Consider the following 16893-nt stretch of genomic DNA (forward strand, 5'->3'; position numbering starts at 1 on the left):
TTCACAAACGTAGTAGCATCACTGGTGGGCCAAGGTAGTTCCGTTGGCGAAGAGGAGCTCATGAAACATGTCGGAAAGCATGCTACTGCAGGCAGGAGTGAAGGCTGATGCAAACTGGTATCGCTCTGAAGTGCCTTGGTGCTTGTAACAGATGATGTAGAGGTCCTAGGGGTTGGTCTCCTGGTACTCCGAACAGATGATGCAGTGGAAGATGCAACTGAGGATCCACCTAGAGACTCCCTACTATTGGATCGACGGACGCCCACATACACATGTACATACATACACGTCCACACACGGAAATATACATACCTATACATCTCAATGTACACATATATATACACACACAGACATATACATATATACACATGTACATAATTCATAATGTCTGCCTTTATTTGTTCCTATCGCCACCCCGCCACACATGGAATAAGAACCCCCTGCCCCCTCATGTGTGCAAGGTAGCGCTAGGAAAAGACACCAAATGCCCCATTCGTTCACACTCAGTCTCTAGCTGTCATGTAATAATGCACCGAAACCACACCTACCGATCCACATCCAGGCCCACACAACTTTCCATGGTTTACCCCAGAAGCTTCACATGCCCTGGTTCAATCCCGGTATACAACATCATTCTAAACCACTTTATTCCTTGCACGCCTTTCACCCTCCTGCATGTTCAGGCCCCGATCACTCAAAATCTTTTTCACTCCATCTTTCCACCACCAATTTGGTCTCCCACGTCTCCTCGTTCCCTCCACCTCTGACACATATATCCTCTTTGTCAATCTTTCCTCACTCAATCTCTCCATGTGACCAAACCATTTCGAAATACCCTCTTCTGCTCTCTCAACCACACTCTTTTTATTTCCACACATCTCTCTTACCCTTACATTACTCAATCGATCAAACCACCTCACACAAAATATTGTCATCAAACATCTCATTTCCAGCACATCCACCCTCCTGCGCACAACTCTATCTATAGCCCACGCCTCGCAACCATACAACATTGTTGGAACAACTATTCCTTCAAACATACCCATTTTGGTTACCGAGATAATGTTCTCGACTTCCAAACATTCTTCAATGGTCCCAGAATTTTCGCCCCTTCCCCCACCCTATGATTCACTTCCGCTTCCATGGTTCCATCCGCTGCCAGATCCACTCTCAGATATCTAAAACACTTTACTTCCTCCAGTTTTTCTCCATTCAAACCTACCTCCCAATTGACTTGACCCTGAACCCTACTGTACCTAATAACCTTGCTCTTATTCACTTTTACTCTTAACTTTCTTCTTTCACACACTTTACCAAACTCAGTCACTAGCTCCTGCAGTTTTTCACATGAATCAGCCACCAACGCTGTATCATCAGCGAACAACAACTGACTCACTTCCCAAGCTCTCTCATCCACAACAGACTTCATACTTCCCCTCTTTCCAAAACTCTTGCATTCACCTCCCTAACAAACCAATCCATAAACAAATTAAACAACCATGGAGACATCACACACCCCTGCCGCAAACCTATATTCACTGAGAACCAATCACTTTCCGCTCTTCCTACACGTACACATGCCTTACATCCTCGATAAAAACTTTTCACTGCTGCCAACAACTTGCCTCCCACACCATATATTCTTAATACCTTCCACAGAGCATCTCTATCAAGTCTATCATATGCCTTCTCCAGATCCATAAATGCTACACACAAATCCATTTGCTTTTCTAAGTATTTCTCACATACATTCTTCAAAGCAAACACCTGATCCACATATCCTCTACCACTTCTGAAACCACACTGCTCTTCCCCAACCTGATGCGCTGTACATGCCTTCACCCACTCAATCAATACCCTCCCATATAATTTACCAGGAATACTCAACAAACTTATACCTTTGTAATTTGAGCACTCACTCTTATCCCCTTTGCCTATGTACAATGGCACAATGCATGCATTTCGCCAATCCTCAGGCACCTCACCATGAGTCATACATACATTAAATAACCTTACCAACCAGTCAATAATAGAGTCACCTCCTTTTTTAATTAATTCCACTACAATACCATCCAAACCTGCTGCCTTGCCGGCTTTCATCTTCCGTAAAGCTTTTACTACCTCTTCTATGTTTACCAAATCATTTTCCCTAACCCTCTCACTTTGCACACCACTCTGACCAAAACACCCTATATCTGCCACTCTATCATCAAACACATTCAACAAACCTTCAAAATACTCACTCCATCTCCTTCTCACATCACCACTACTTGTTATCACCTCCCCATTAGCGCCCTTCAATGAAGTTCCCATTTGCTCGCTTGTCTTACGCCCTTTATTTACCTCCTTCCAGAACATCTTTTTATTCTCCCTAAAATTTAATGATACTCTCTCACCCCAACTCTCATTTGCCCTCTTTTTCACCTCTTGCACCTTTCTCTTGACCTCCTGTCTCTTTCTTTTATACATCTCCCACACAATTTTATTTTTTCCCTGCAAAAATCGTCCAAATGCCTCTCTCTTCTCTTTCACTAATAATCTTACTTCTTCATCCCACCACTCACTACCCTTTCTAATCAACCCACCTCCCACTCTTCTCATGCCACAAGCATCTTTTGCGGAATCCATCACTGATTCCATAAATACATCCCATTCCTCCCCAACTCCCCTTACTTCCATTGTTCTCACCTTTTTTCATTCTGTACTCAGTTTCTCCTGGTACTTCCTCACACAAGTCTCCTTCCCAAGCTCACTTACTCTCACCACCCTCTTCACCCCAACATTCACTCTTCTTTTCTGAAAACCCATACAAATCTTCACCTTAGCCTCCACAAGATAATGATTAGACATCCCTCCAGTTGCACCTCTCAGCACATAAACATCCAAAAGTCTCTCTTTCGCGCGCCTGTCAATTAACACGTAATCCAATAACGCTCTCTGGCCATCTCTACTACTTACATACGTATACTTAAGTATATCTCGCTTTTTAAACCAGGTATTCCCAATCACCAGTCCTTTTTCAGCACATAAATCTACAAGCTCTTCACCATTTCCATTTACAACACTGAACACCCCATGTATACCAATTATTCCCTCAACTGCCACATTACTCACCTTTGTATTCAAATAACCCATCACTATAACCCGGTCTCGTGCATCAAAACAACTAACACACTCATTCAGCTGCTCCCAAAACACTTGCCTCTCATGATCTTTCATCTCATACCCAGTTGCATATGCACCAATAATCACCCATCTCTCTCCATCAACTTTCAGTTTTACCCATATTAATCGAGAATTTACTTTCTTACAATCTATCACATACTCCAACAACTCCTGTTTCATGAGTACTGCTACTCCTTCCCTTGCTCTTGTCCTCTCACTAACCCCTGACTTTACTCCTAAGACATTCCCAAACCACTCTTCCCCTTTACCCTTGAGCTTCGTTTCACTCAGAGCCAAAACATCCAGGTTCCTTTCCTCAAACATACTACCTATCTCTCCTTTTTCACATCTTGATTACATCCACACACATTTAGACACCTCAGTCTGAGCCTTCGAGGAGGATGAGCACTCCCCGCGCGACTCCTTCTTCTGTTTCCCATTTTAGAAAGTTAAAAAAAATACAAGGAGGGGATGATTTCTGGCCTCCGCTCCCGTCCCCTCTATTCGCCTTCCACGACACGCGAGGAATGCGTGGGAAGTATTCTTTCACCCCTATCCCCAGGGATAATATATATATATATATATATATATATATATATATATATATATATATATATATATATATATATATATATATATATATATATATATATATATATATATATATATATATATATATATATATATATATATATATATATATATATATATATATATATATATATATACATACACATACATACGCACATATATACACACACACACATATACATATATATATATATATATGAAAAATGCAAGAAATAATTTAAAAAACTGAAACTTCTAGCTTGAAATGAAATGAAAAAATGAATGTCACATAATGGTTCAACCTCTGGCTATGGAAAAGGGAAATGTATAATTTATTTACACTAACGTTAATAGTAGTTCTCATCAATTTAACCACTGTATCATACTGCCTGGTCCACTTCTCTTATCATGAAACAGGAATATTGGCTTATGATGTTTCTCAGTTTTCTTCATTATACAAAGTACAACCATATCTTGGATACATGAGGGTAGGTAGTTGGTCATCCGCCATAATAAAGTCTTGACAGACCAAAAATTTATCTGGACCTCAATTTTTCCAGTACATTTATGAAAAACACCTTTTTGCTTTCCATCTCTATCACTTTGAAAACAAACAAAAAAAAAGAATAAGCTTCAATGTCTAAGCTACATTTTTTTCAATTTCACTATTTTCTTCTCAGAGCACCATGTATGAAAACTATCACTCCAGTAACACAACTATAAACATTTACTTCCCCTTTAAAAAAGTTCTGGGGAAGTCTGTCTCGATACACTGCGGGTCACTGTATCACCTGGCGAGGTTTGTGTTGCAATGGTTCTTGATTCACAAACGTAGTAGCATCACTGGTGGGCGGAAGAACATTAGGTTTGTCAGCCTCCTGGACTTCATTTACGCAACTTGGAGAAGCTCAGGACCTCGGTGGCGCTCGCCGTCGTAGACTTCACTAAGGTTTTCCACTTCGTCCACCGTTCAGGTTGTTGGAGGAGTTGCGATTCCCCGAGTTGATCCCACCATCTTTTGTCGGTGAGGCGTCAGGCCAGCACACACAGACCTTGAATATTGGTGTGGAAGTCGTGGGTAAAGCAGCTGGGCTCCACACGGTACTTTCTCAGCCACAGCCATCGAACTGTCCTTTCTAACGGTATAAATACCTATTTGGCTGCTGAAAATCTTGCAGAGATATCCTCCCAATTAGGAATTTTCCATATGGCATTTACGTAATCTGTCCGAACATTCTTGTACTGTGAATAGTATGCGTACTCCCACACATCAATACCAAAGAGGGACAGAGGGCCAGTTGTTGCTTCCAGTGGATCCTGATTAGGACAGGTGGCAATCTGTAAAGCCCCCTTCTGCTTATTGAAGCCCAACCAACCCCAGCCTGAACCCTGCACGGCGACAGTTGCAGCTGAGAGCTGACTCTTCAGGGCATCAAGGCTGCCAAAGTCACGGTTGATTGCTGCTAACAGTTCCCCATCTGGTTCTCCACCATCTGGGGATAAGTTCTTCCAAAAGATTGTGTGATTGATGTGGCCACCACCATTGAACTTGAGTGCTGGAGCCAGAGAAATTATTGTGCTGATGTCACCTTTTGCCTTGGCTCCAGCTAATTTCTCCTCAGCAACATTGAGGTTATTGACATAGGTCTGGTGGTGCTTGGAGTGATGGAGCTGCATAATTTCAGCACTGATGACTGGCTCTAAAGCATTATAATCATATGGTAAGTCAGGAAGTGTGTGCTTCTGCCGACATCTAACTCCCACGCCAGCCAATCCGCGGGCGAGATGGGAAGTACGGAGTATTAACATGACGTCGTGAGGCCATATATATATGTATATATATATATACATTTGTATGTAGCATTTATGGATCTGGAGAAGGCATATGATAGAGTTGATAGAGATGCTCTGTGGAAGGCATTAAGAATATACGGTGTGGGAGGCAAGTTGTTAGAAGCAGTGAAAAGTTTTTATCGAGGACGTAAGGCATGTGTACGCGTAGGAAGAGAGGAAAGTGATTGGTTCTCAGTGAATGTAGGTTTGCGGCAGGGGTGTGTGATGTCTCCAAGGTTGTTTAATTTGTTTATGGATGGGGTTGTTAGGGAGGTGAATGCAAGAGTTTTGGAAAGAGGGGCAAGTATGAAGTCTGTTGTTGATGAGAGAGCTTGGGAAGTGAGTAAGTTGTTGTTCGCTGATGATACAGCGCTGGTGGCTGATTCATGTGAGAAACTGCAGAAGCTGGTGACTGAGTTTGGTAAAGTGTGTGAAAGAAGAAAGTTAAGAGTAAATATGAATAAGAGCAAGGTTATTAGGTACAGTAGGGTTGAGGGTCAAGTCAATTGGGAGGTGAGTTTGAATGGAGAAAAACTGGAGGAAGTGAAGTGTTTTAGATATCTGGGAGTGGATCTGGCAGCGGATGGAACCATGGAAGCGGAAGTGGATCATAGGGTGGGGGAGGGGGCGAAAATTCTGGGAGCCTTGAAGAATGTGTGGAAGTCGAGAACATTATCTCGGAAAGCAAAAATGGGTATGTTTGAAGGAATAGTGGTTCCAACAACGTTGTATGGTTGCAAGGCGTGGGCTATGGATAGAGTTGTGCGCAGGAGGATGGATGTGCTGGAAATGAGATGTTTGAGGACAATGTGTGGTGTGAGGTGGTTTGATCGAGTAAGTAACGTAAGTGTAAGAGAGATGTGTGGAAATAAAAAGAGCGTGGTTGAGAGAGCAGAAGAGGGTGTTTTGAAATGGTTTGGGCACATGGAGAGAATGAGTGAGGAAAGATTGACCAAGAGGATATATGTGTCGGAGGTGGAGGGAACGAGGAGAAGAGGGAGACCAAATTGGAGGTGGAAAGATGGAGTGAAAAAGATTTTGTGTGATCGGGGCCTGAACATGCAGGAGGGTGAAAGGAGGGCAAGGAATAGAGTGAATTGGAGCGATGTGGTATACCGGGGTTGACGTGCTGTCAGTGGATTGAATCGGGGCATGTGAAGCGTCTGGGGTAAACCATGGAAAGCTGTGTAGGTATGTATATTTACGTGTGTGGACGTATGTATATACATGTGTATGGGGGTGGGTTGGGCCATTTCTTTCGTCTGTTTCCTTGCGCTACCTCGCAAACGCGGGAGACAGCGACAAAGCAAAAAAAAAAAAAAGAATAAAAAAAAGATATATATATATATATATATATATATATATATATATATATATATATATATATATATATATATATATATATATATATATATATATATATATATATATATATATATATATATATATATATATATATATATATATACATACATAAATATATATATATATATATATATATATATATATATATATATATATATATATATATATACGAATAAAGTGTATATGAACGCGCACCTTCATAGAACATACAAAGCTCCATCAGCCAGGATCGAACCTGGGACCCCTTGTGCAATAGGCAGGCATGCTAACCGCTAGGCTAAGGGACTGTATAATAGGAAACAACTGTTCGAAATACTAAGTACTCGAATACCCTTCGTCTCACAATGGTGAGCAACGGGGTCTATCGGTTGTTTCCGAACAGAACACATAGCCAGCTGATAGCGTTTTACCGAACCTGACTGTACAACGCGGAGTTATATGAATACGAATAAAGTGTATATGAACGCGCACCTTCGTAGAACATACTAAGCTCCATCAGCCAGGATCGAACCTGGGACCCCTTGTGCAAGAGGCAGGCATGCTAACCGCTAGGCTAAGGGACTGTATAATAGGAAACAACTATTCGAAATACTAAGTACTCGAATACCCTTCGTCTCACTATGGTGAGCAACGGGGTCTATCGCTTGTTTCCGAACAGAACACATAGCCAGCTGAAAGCGTTTTACCGAACCTGAATGTACAACGCGGAGTTATATGAATGCGAATAAAGTGTATATGAACGTGCACCTTCATAGAACATACAAAGCTCCATCAGCCAGGATCGAACCTGGGACCCCTTGTGCAAGAGGAAGGCATGCTAACCGCTAGGCTAAGAGACTGTATAATAGGAAACAACTATTCGAAATACTAAGTACTCGAATACCCTTCGTCTCACAATGGTGAGCAACGGGGTCTATCGGTTGTTTCCGAACAGAACGCATAGCCAGCTGATAGCGTTTTATCGAACCTGACTGTACAACGCGGAGTTATATGAATACGAATAAAGTGTATATGAACGCGCACCTTCATACAACATAGAAAGCTCCATCAGCCAGGATCGAACCTGGGACCCCTTGTGCAAGAGGCAGGCATGCTAACCGCTAGGCTAAGGGACTGTATAATAGGAAACAACTATTCGAAATACTAAGTACTCGAATACCCTTCCTCTCACAATGGTGAGCAACGGGGTCTATCGGTTGTTTCCGAATAGAACACATAGCCAGCTGATAGCGTTTTACCGAACCTGACTGTACAACGCGGAGTTATATGAATACGAATAAAGTGTATAAGAACGCGCACCTTCATAGAACATACAAAGCTCCATCAGCCAGGATCGAACCTGGGACCCCTTGTGCAAGAGGCAGGCATGCTAACCGCTAGGCTAAGGGACTGTATAATAGGAAACAACTATTCGAAATACTAAGTACTCGAATACACAAAGAGACATATACATATATACACATGTACATAATTCATACTGTCTGCCTTTATTCATTCTCATCACCACCTTCCCATCGAAACCCGGCCATGCTTGAAAAATAACCTCCTCACTCCGCATGTGCGCGAGTTAGCTAGGAAAAGACAACAAAGGCCACATTCGTTCACGCTCAGTCTATTGCTGTCATGTATAATGCACCGAAACCACATCTCGCTCTCCACATCCAGACCCCACAGAACTCTTCATGGTTTACCCTAGACGCTTTAAATGCCCTGGTTCAATCCACTGACAGAACGTCGACCCCGGTATACCATATCATTCCAATTCACTCTATTCCATGGACGCCTTTCAACCTGTTGTATGTTCAGACTCCGATCGCTCAAAATCTTTTTCACTCCATCTTTCCACCTCCAATTGGTCTCACACTTCTCCTCGTTCCCTCCACCCTGACGCATATATCTTCTTGGTTAAACTTTCCTCACTCATCTTCTCCATGTGACCAAACCATTACAAAACACCCTCTTGTGCTCTCTCAACCACACTATCTTTATTACCACACATCTCTCTTACCCTATTATTCCTTACTCGATCAAACCACCTCACACCACATATTGTCATCAAACATCTCATTTCTAGCACATCCACTCTCCACCGCACAACTCTATCTATAGCCCACGCCTCGTACCCATATAACATTGTTAGAACCACTATTCCTTCAAATATACTAATTTTTGCTTTCCGAGATAATGTTCTCGACTTCCACAAATTCTTCAACGCTCCCAGAACTTTCGCCCCCTTCCCCACCCTACTATTCACTTCCGCTTCCATGGATCTATTCGCTGCCAAATCCACTCCTTAATATCTAAAACACTTCACTTCCTCCAATTTTCCTCTATTCAAACTTACCTCCCAGTTGACTTGTCACTCAACCCAACTGTACCTGATAACCTTGTTCTTATTCACATTTACTCTCAGCTTTCTTCTTTCACATACTTTACCAAACTTAATCACCAGCTTCTGCAGTTTTTCAGACGAATCAGCCACCAGCGCTGAATCATCAGCGAACAGCAACTGACTCACTTCCTAAGCTCCCTCATCCACAACAGACTATGTACTTACCCCTCTTTCCAAAACTCTTGCATTCATCTCACTAAAAATCCCATCCATGAACAAATTAAGTAACCTTGGAGACATCACACACCGTTGTCGCAAACCAACATTTACTGAGAACCTATCACTTTACTCTCTTCCTACACGTACACATGCCATACATCCTCGATAAGAACTTTTCACTGCTTCTAAAAACTTGCCTCCCATACCATATATTCTTAATAACTTCCACAGAGCATCTCTATTCAACTTTATCATATGGGTCCTACAGATTCATAGATGCTAATTAAAAAACCATAAGCCTTTCTAGATATTTTTCACATATCTTCTTGAAAGGAAACACTTGATCCACACATCCTCTACCACTTCTGAAACAACACTGCTCTTCCCCAATCTGATGCTTTGTCAATGCCCTCACCCTCTTAATCAATACCCTCTCATATAATTTCTCAGAAAAACTCAAAAAACCTATACCTCTGTAATTCAAGCACTCAATCTTATCCCCTTTCCCTTTGTGCAATGGCACTATGCAAGCATTCCGCCAATCTTCAGGATCCTCACCATGAGTCATACATACATTAAATAACCCTACCAACCAGTCAACGGTACAGTCACCCCCTATCTTAACAAATTCCACTGCAATACCATCCAAACCCTCTGCTTGCCAGCTTTCATCTACCTCTTCTCTGTTTACCAAATCATTTTCCCTAATCCTCTCACTTTGCACACCACCTCGACCAAAACACCCTATATCTGCCACTCTATAATCACACACATTCAACAAGCCTTCAAAATACTTACTCCATCTACTTCTCACATCACCACTACTTGGTATCACCTCCCCATTAGCCCCCTTCACTGAAATTCCCATTTGTTCCCTTGTCTTACGCACTTTATTTACCTCCTTCCAAACCATCATTTTATTCTCCCTAATATTTAATGATAATCTTTCACCCCAAATGTCATTTGACCTCTTTTCACCTCTTGCACCTTTCTCTTGACCTCCTGCCTCTTTCTTTTACACATCTCCCACTCATTTGCATTATTTCCCGGCAAAAAGCGTCCAAATGCCTCTCTCTTTTCTTTCACTGATAATCTTACTTCTTCATCCCACCACTCACTACCCTTTCTAATTTGCCCACCTCCCACCCTTCTCATGCCACAAGCATCTTTTGCGTAAGCCATCACTGATTCCCTAAATACATTCCATTCCTCCCCCACTCCCCTTTCCTCCTTTTTCAAGCACTCAATCTTATCCCCTTTGCCTTTGTGCAATGGCACTATGCAAGCATTCCGCCAATCTTCAGGATCCTCACCATGAGTCACACATACATTAAATAACCCTACCAACCAGTCAACAGTACAGTCACCCCCTTTCTTAACAAATTCCAATGCAATACCATCCAAACCCGCTGCTTGCCAGCTTTCATATACCTCTTCTCTGTTTACCAAATCATTTTCCCTAATCCTCTCACTTTGCACACCACCTCGACCAAAACACCCTATATCTGCCACTCTATAATCACACACATTCAACAAGCCTTCAAAATACTTACTCCATCTACTTCTCACATCACCACTACTTGGTATCACCTCCCCATTAGCCCCCTTCACTGAAGTTCCCATTTGTTCCCTTGTCTTACGCACTTTATTTACCTCCTTCCAAACCATCATTTTATTCTCCCTAATATCTAATGATGCTCTTTCACCCCAAAAGTCATTTGCCCTTTTTCTCACCTCTTGCACCTTTCTCTTGACCTCCGGCCTCTTTTTTTTATACATCTCCCACTCATTTGCATTATTTCCCGGCAAAAATCGTCCAAATGCCTCTCTCTTTTCTTTCACTAATAATCTTAATTTTTCATCCCACCACTCACTACCCTTTCTAATTTGCCTACCTCCCACCCTTCTCATGCCACAAGCATCTTTTGCGCAATCCATCACTGATTCCCTAAATACATCCCATTCCTCCCCCACTCCCCTTTCCTCCTTTTTCTCACCATTTCCATTCTTTACTCAGTCTCTCCTGGTACTTCCTCACACAAGTCTCCTTCTCAAGCTCACTTACTCTCACCACTCTCTACACCCCATCATTCAAACCTCTTTTCTGAAAACCTCTACAAATCTTCACAATCGCCTCCACAAGAAAATGATCAGACATGCCTCCAGTTGCACCTCTCAGCACATTGATATCTAATAAATATATATATATATATATATATATATATATATATATATATATATATATATATATATATATATATATATATATATATATATATATATATATATGCATATGGTAGAGTTGATAGAGATGCTCTGTGGAAGGTATTAAGAATATATGGTGTGGGAGGAAAGTTGTTAGAAGCAGTGAAAAGCTTTTATCGAGGATGTAAGGCATGTGTACGTGTAGGAAGAGAGGAATGTGATTGGTTCTCAGTGAATGTAGGTTTGCGGCAGGGGTGTGTGATGTCTCCATGGTTGTTTAATTTGTTTATGGATGGGGTTGTTAGGGAAGTAAATGCAAGAGTTTTGGAAAGAGGGGCAAGTATGAAGTCTGTTGGGGATGAAAGAGCTTGGGAAGTGAGTCAGTTGTTGTTCGCTGATGATACAGCGCTGGTGGCTGATTCATGTGAGAAACTGCAGAAACTGGTGACTGAGTTTGGTAAAGTGTGTGGAAGAAGAAAGTTAAGAGTAAATGTGAATAAGAGCAAGGTTATTAGGTACAGTAGGGTTGAGGGTCAAGTCAATTGGGAGGTGAGTTTGAATGGAGAAAAACTGGAGGAAGTGAAGTGTTTTAGATATCTTGGAGTGGATCTGGCAACGGATGGAACCATGGAAGCGGAAGTGGATCATAGAGTGGGGGAGGGGGCGAAAATTCTGGGGGCCTTGAAGAATGTGTGGAAGTCGAGAACATTATCTCGGAAAGCAAAAATGGGTATGTTTGAAGGAATAGTGGTTCCAACAATGTTGTATGGTTGCAAGGCGTGGGCTATGGATAGAGTTGTGCGCAGGAGGATGTATGTGCTGGAAATGAGATGTTTGAGGACAATGTGTGGTGTGAGGTGGTTTGATCGAGTGAGTAACGTAAGGGTAAGAGAGATGTGTGGAAATAAAAAGAGCGTGGTTGAGAGAGCAGAAGAGGGTGTTTTGAAGTGGTTTGGGCACATGGAGAGGATGAGTGAGGAAAGATTGACCAAGAGGATATATGTGTCGGAGGTGGAGGGAACAAGGAGAAGAGGGAGACCAAATTGGAGGTGGAAAGATGTAGTGAAAAAGATTTTGTGTGATCTGGGCCTGAACATGCAGGAGGGTGAAAGGAGGGCAAGGAATAGAGTGAATTGGAGCGATGTGGTATACCGGGGTTGACGTGCTGTCAGTGGATTGAATCAAGGCATGTGAAGCGTCTGGGGTAAACCATGGAAAGCTGTGTAGGTATGTATATTTGCGTGTGTGGACGTATGTATGTACATGTGTATGGGGGGGGGGTTGGGCCATTTCTTTCGTCTGTTTCCTTGCGCTACCTCGCAAACGCGGGAGACAGCGACAAAGTATAAAAAAAAAAAAAAAAAAAAAATATATATATATATATATATATATATATATATATATATATATATATATATATATATATATATTATCCCTGGGGATAGGGGAGAAAGAATACTTCCCACGTATTCCCTGCGTGTCGTAGAAGGCGACTAAAAGGGGAGGGAGCGGGTGGCTGGAAATCCTCCCCTCTCGTTTTTTTTTTTAATTTTCCAAAAGAGGGAACAGAGAAGGGGGCCAGGTGAGGATATTCCCTCTAAGGCCCAGTCCTCTGTTCTTAACGCTACCTCGCTAATGCGGGAAATGGCGAATAGTATGAAAGAAAGAAAAAAAAAAAAAAAAATATATATATATATATATATATATATATATATATATATATATATATATATATATATCCCTGGGGATAGAGGAGAAAGAATACTTCCCACGCATCCCTCACGTGTCGTAGAAGGTGACTAAAGGGGACGGGAGCGGGGGGCTAGAAACCCTCCCCTCCTTATAATTTAACTTTCAAAAAGGAGTCACGCGGGGAGTGCTCATCCTCCTCGAAGGATCAGAGATTTGTGTCTAAATGTGTGGATATAACCAAGATAAAAAAAAAAGAATGAGAGAGGTAGTATGTTTGAGGAAATGAACCTGAATGTTTTGCCTCTGAGTGAAACAAAGCTCAAGGGTAAAGGGGAAGAGTGGTTTTGGAATATCTTTGAAGTAAAGTCAAGAATTAGTGAGAGGTCAAGAGCAAGGGAAGGAGTAGCGCTACTCCTGAAACAGGAGTGGTGGGATTATGTGATAGAGTGTAAGAAAGTATACTCTTGACTGATATGGGTAAAACTAAAAGTTGATGGAGAGAGATGCGTGATTATTGGTGCATATGCACCTGGGTATGAAAAGAAAGATCATAAGAGGCAAGTATTTTAGGAGCAGCTCAATGAGTGTGTTAGTGGTTTTGATGCACGAGACCGGGTTATAGTGATGGGTGATTTGAATGTAAAGGTGAGTAATGTGGCAGTTGAGGGAATAATTGGTATACATGGGGTGTTCAGTGTTGTAAATGGAAATGGTGAAGAGATTGTAGATTTATGTGCTGAAAAAGGACTAGTGATGGGAGTACCTGGCTTAAAAAGAAAGATATACATAAGTATACGTATGTATGTAGGAGATATGGACAGAGAGCGTTAATTGATAGGAGCGCGAAAGAGAGACTTTTGGATACTAATGTACTGAGAGGTGCAACTGGAGGGATGTCTAATCATTATCTTGTGGAGGCGAGGGTGAAGATTTGTAGAGGTTATCAAAAAAGAATAGAGAATGTTGGGGTGAAAAGAGTGATGAGAGTAAGTGAGCTTGGGAAGGAGACTTGTGTGAGGAAGTACCAGGAGAGAATAAGTACAGAATGGAAACAGGTGAGAAGAAAGGAGGTAAAGGGAGTGGGGGAGGAATGGGATGTATTAAGGGAAGCAGTGATGGCTTGCGCAAAAGATGCTTGTGGCATGAAAAGCGTGGGAGGTGTATAGATTAGAAAGCGTTGTGAGTGGTTGAATGAAGTGGTAAGATTATTAGTGAAAGAGAGGAGAGAGGCATTTGGACGATTTTTCCAGGGAAGTAATGCAAATGAGTGGGAGATGTATAAAAGAAAGAGGCAGGAGGTCAAGAGAGAAGTGCAAGAGGTGAAAAAGAGGGGAAATGAGAGAGGGTGAGAGAGTATCATTAAATTTTAGGGAGAATAAAAAGATGTTTTGGAAGGAGGTGAATAAAGTGCGTAAGACAAGGGAACAAATGGGAACTTCAGTGAAAGGGGCATATGGGGAGGTGAGAACAAGTAGCGGTGATGCGAGAAGGAGATGGAGTGATTATTTTAAATGTTTGTTGAATGTGTTTGATGATAGGGTGGCATATGTAGGGTGTTTTGGTCGAGGTGGTGTGTAAAGTGAGAGGGTTAGGGAAAATGATTTGGGACATAGATAAGAGGTATTAGAAAATTTGTGGAAGATGAAAGCCGGCAAGGCAGCGGTTTTGGAGGGTATTGCAGTGGAATTTGTTAAAAAGGGGGTGACTTTATTGTTGACTTGTTGGTAAGGTTATTTAATGTATGTGTTATTCATGGTGAAATGCCTGAGGATTGGCGGAATGCTTGCATAGTGCCATTGTACAAAGGCAAAGGGGATAAGAGTGAGTGCTCAAATTACAGAGGTGAAAGTTTGTTGAGTATTCCTGGTAAATTATATGTGAGGGTATTGATTGAGAGGGTGAAGGCATGTACAGAGAATCAGATTGGGGGGGAGCAGTGTGGTTTCAGAAGTAGTAGAGGATGTGTGGATCAGTTTTTTGCCTTGAAGAATGTATTAGAAATACTTAGAAAATCAAATGGATTTTTATGTAGCATTTATGGATCTGGAGGAGGCATATGTTTGAATCGATAGGGATGCTATGTGGAAGGTATTAAGAATATATGGTGTGGGAGGCAAGTTGTTAGAGGTAGTGAAAAGTTTTTATCGAGGATGTAAGGCATGTGTACGTGCAGGAAGAGGGTAAAAGTGATTTTTTCTCAGTTAATGTAGGTTTGCATCAGGGTTGTGTGATGTGTCCATGGTTGTTTAATTTGTTTATGGATGGGGTTTTTAGGGAGGTGAATGACAGTGTTTTGGAAAGAGGGGCAAGTATGCAGTCTGTTGTGGATGAGAGAGCTTGGGAAGTGAGTCAGTTGTTGTTCGCTGATGATACAGCGCTGGTGGCTAATTCATGTGAGAAACTGCAAAAGCTGGTGACTGAGTTTGGCAAAGTGTGTGAAAGAAAGAAAGCTGAGAGTAAATGTGAAAAAGAGGAACGTTATTAGGAACAGTTCGGTGGAGGGTCAAGTTGATCTGGAGGTAAGTTTGAAAGGATAAAAACTGGAGGAAGTGAAGTGTTTTAGATAACTGGTAGTGGATTCGGCAGCGGATGGAACCATGGAAGCGGAAGTAAATCAAAGGGTGAGGGAGGGGGCAAAAATTCTGGGAACCTTGAAGAATGTGTGGAAGTGGACAACGTTATCTCGGAAAGCAGAAATGGCTATGTTTGAAGGAATAGTGGTTCCAACAATGTTGTATGGTTGCGAGGCGTAGGCTATGGATAGAGTTGTGCGCAGGGGTGTGGATGTGCTTCGAACGAGATGTTTGAGGACAATATGTGGTGTGAGGTGGTTTGATCGAGTAAGTAATAATATGGTAAGAGAGATGTTTGGTAATAAAAAGAGTGTGGTTAAGAGAGCAGAGGAGCTTGTTTTGAAATGGTTTGGTCACATGGAGAGAATGAGTGAGGAAAGAGTGACCATGAGGATATATGTGTCAGAGGTGGAGGGAACGAGGAGAAGTGGGACACCAAATTGGAGGCGGAAAGATGGAGTGAAAAAGATTTTGAGTGACCGGGGCCTGAACATGCAAGAGGGTGAAAGGCGTGCAAGGAATAGAGTGAATTGGAACGATATGATATACCGGGGTCGACGCGCTGTCAGTGGATTGAACCAGGGCATGTGAAGCGTCTGGTTTAAACCATGGAAAGTTCTGTGTGACCTGAATGTGAAAAGGCAGATGTGGTTTCGGTGCATTATTACATGACAGCTAGAGACTGAGTGTGAACGAATGGGGCCTTTGTTGTCTTTTCCTAGCACTACCTCGCACGGCTAAGGTTGGGAGGGGGTTGTTATTCCTTGTCTGGCGAGGTGGCGATGGGAATTAATAAAGGCAGACAGTATGAATTATTTACATGTGTATATATGTATATGTCTGTGTGTGTATATATATATGTATACATTGACATGTAAAGGTATGTATACTTGCGTGTGGGGGCGTGTATCTATATACATTGTATGTGGGGGGTTGGGT

At 41.9% G+C, this 16893-nt stretch overlaps 1 pseudogene; it reads right to left on the reverse strand.

The window, feature by feature from the left end:
* Positions 1-4875: 4875 nt before the first annotated feature.
* LOC139753079 (superoxide dismutase [Mn], mitochondrial pseudogene) lies at positions 4876-5556 on the reverse strand (annotated as a pseudogene).
* Positions 5557-16893: the final 11337 nt, after the last annotated feature.

The sequence above is a fragment of the Panulirus ornatus genome, chromosome 14, assembly GCF_036320965.1.
Source record: "Panulirus ornatus isolate Po-2019 chromosome 14, ASM3632096v1, whole genome shotgun sequence".
NCBI classification, from domain to species: Eukaryota; Metazoa; Arthropoda; class Malacostraca; order Decapoda; family Palinuridae; genus Panulirus; species Panulirus ornatus.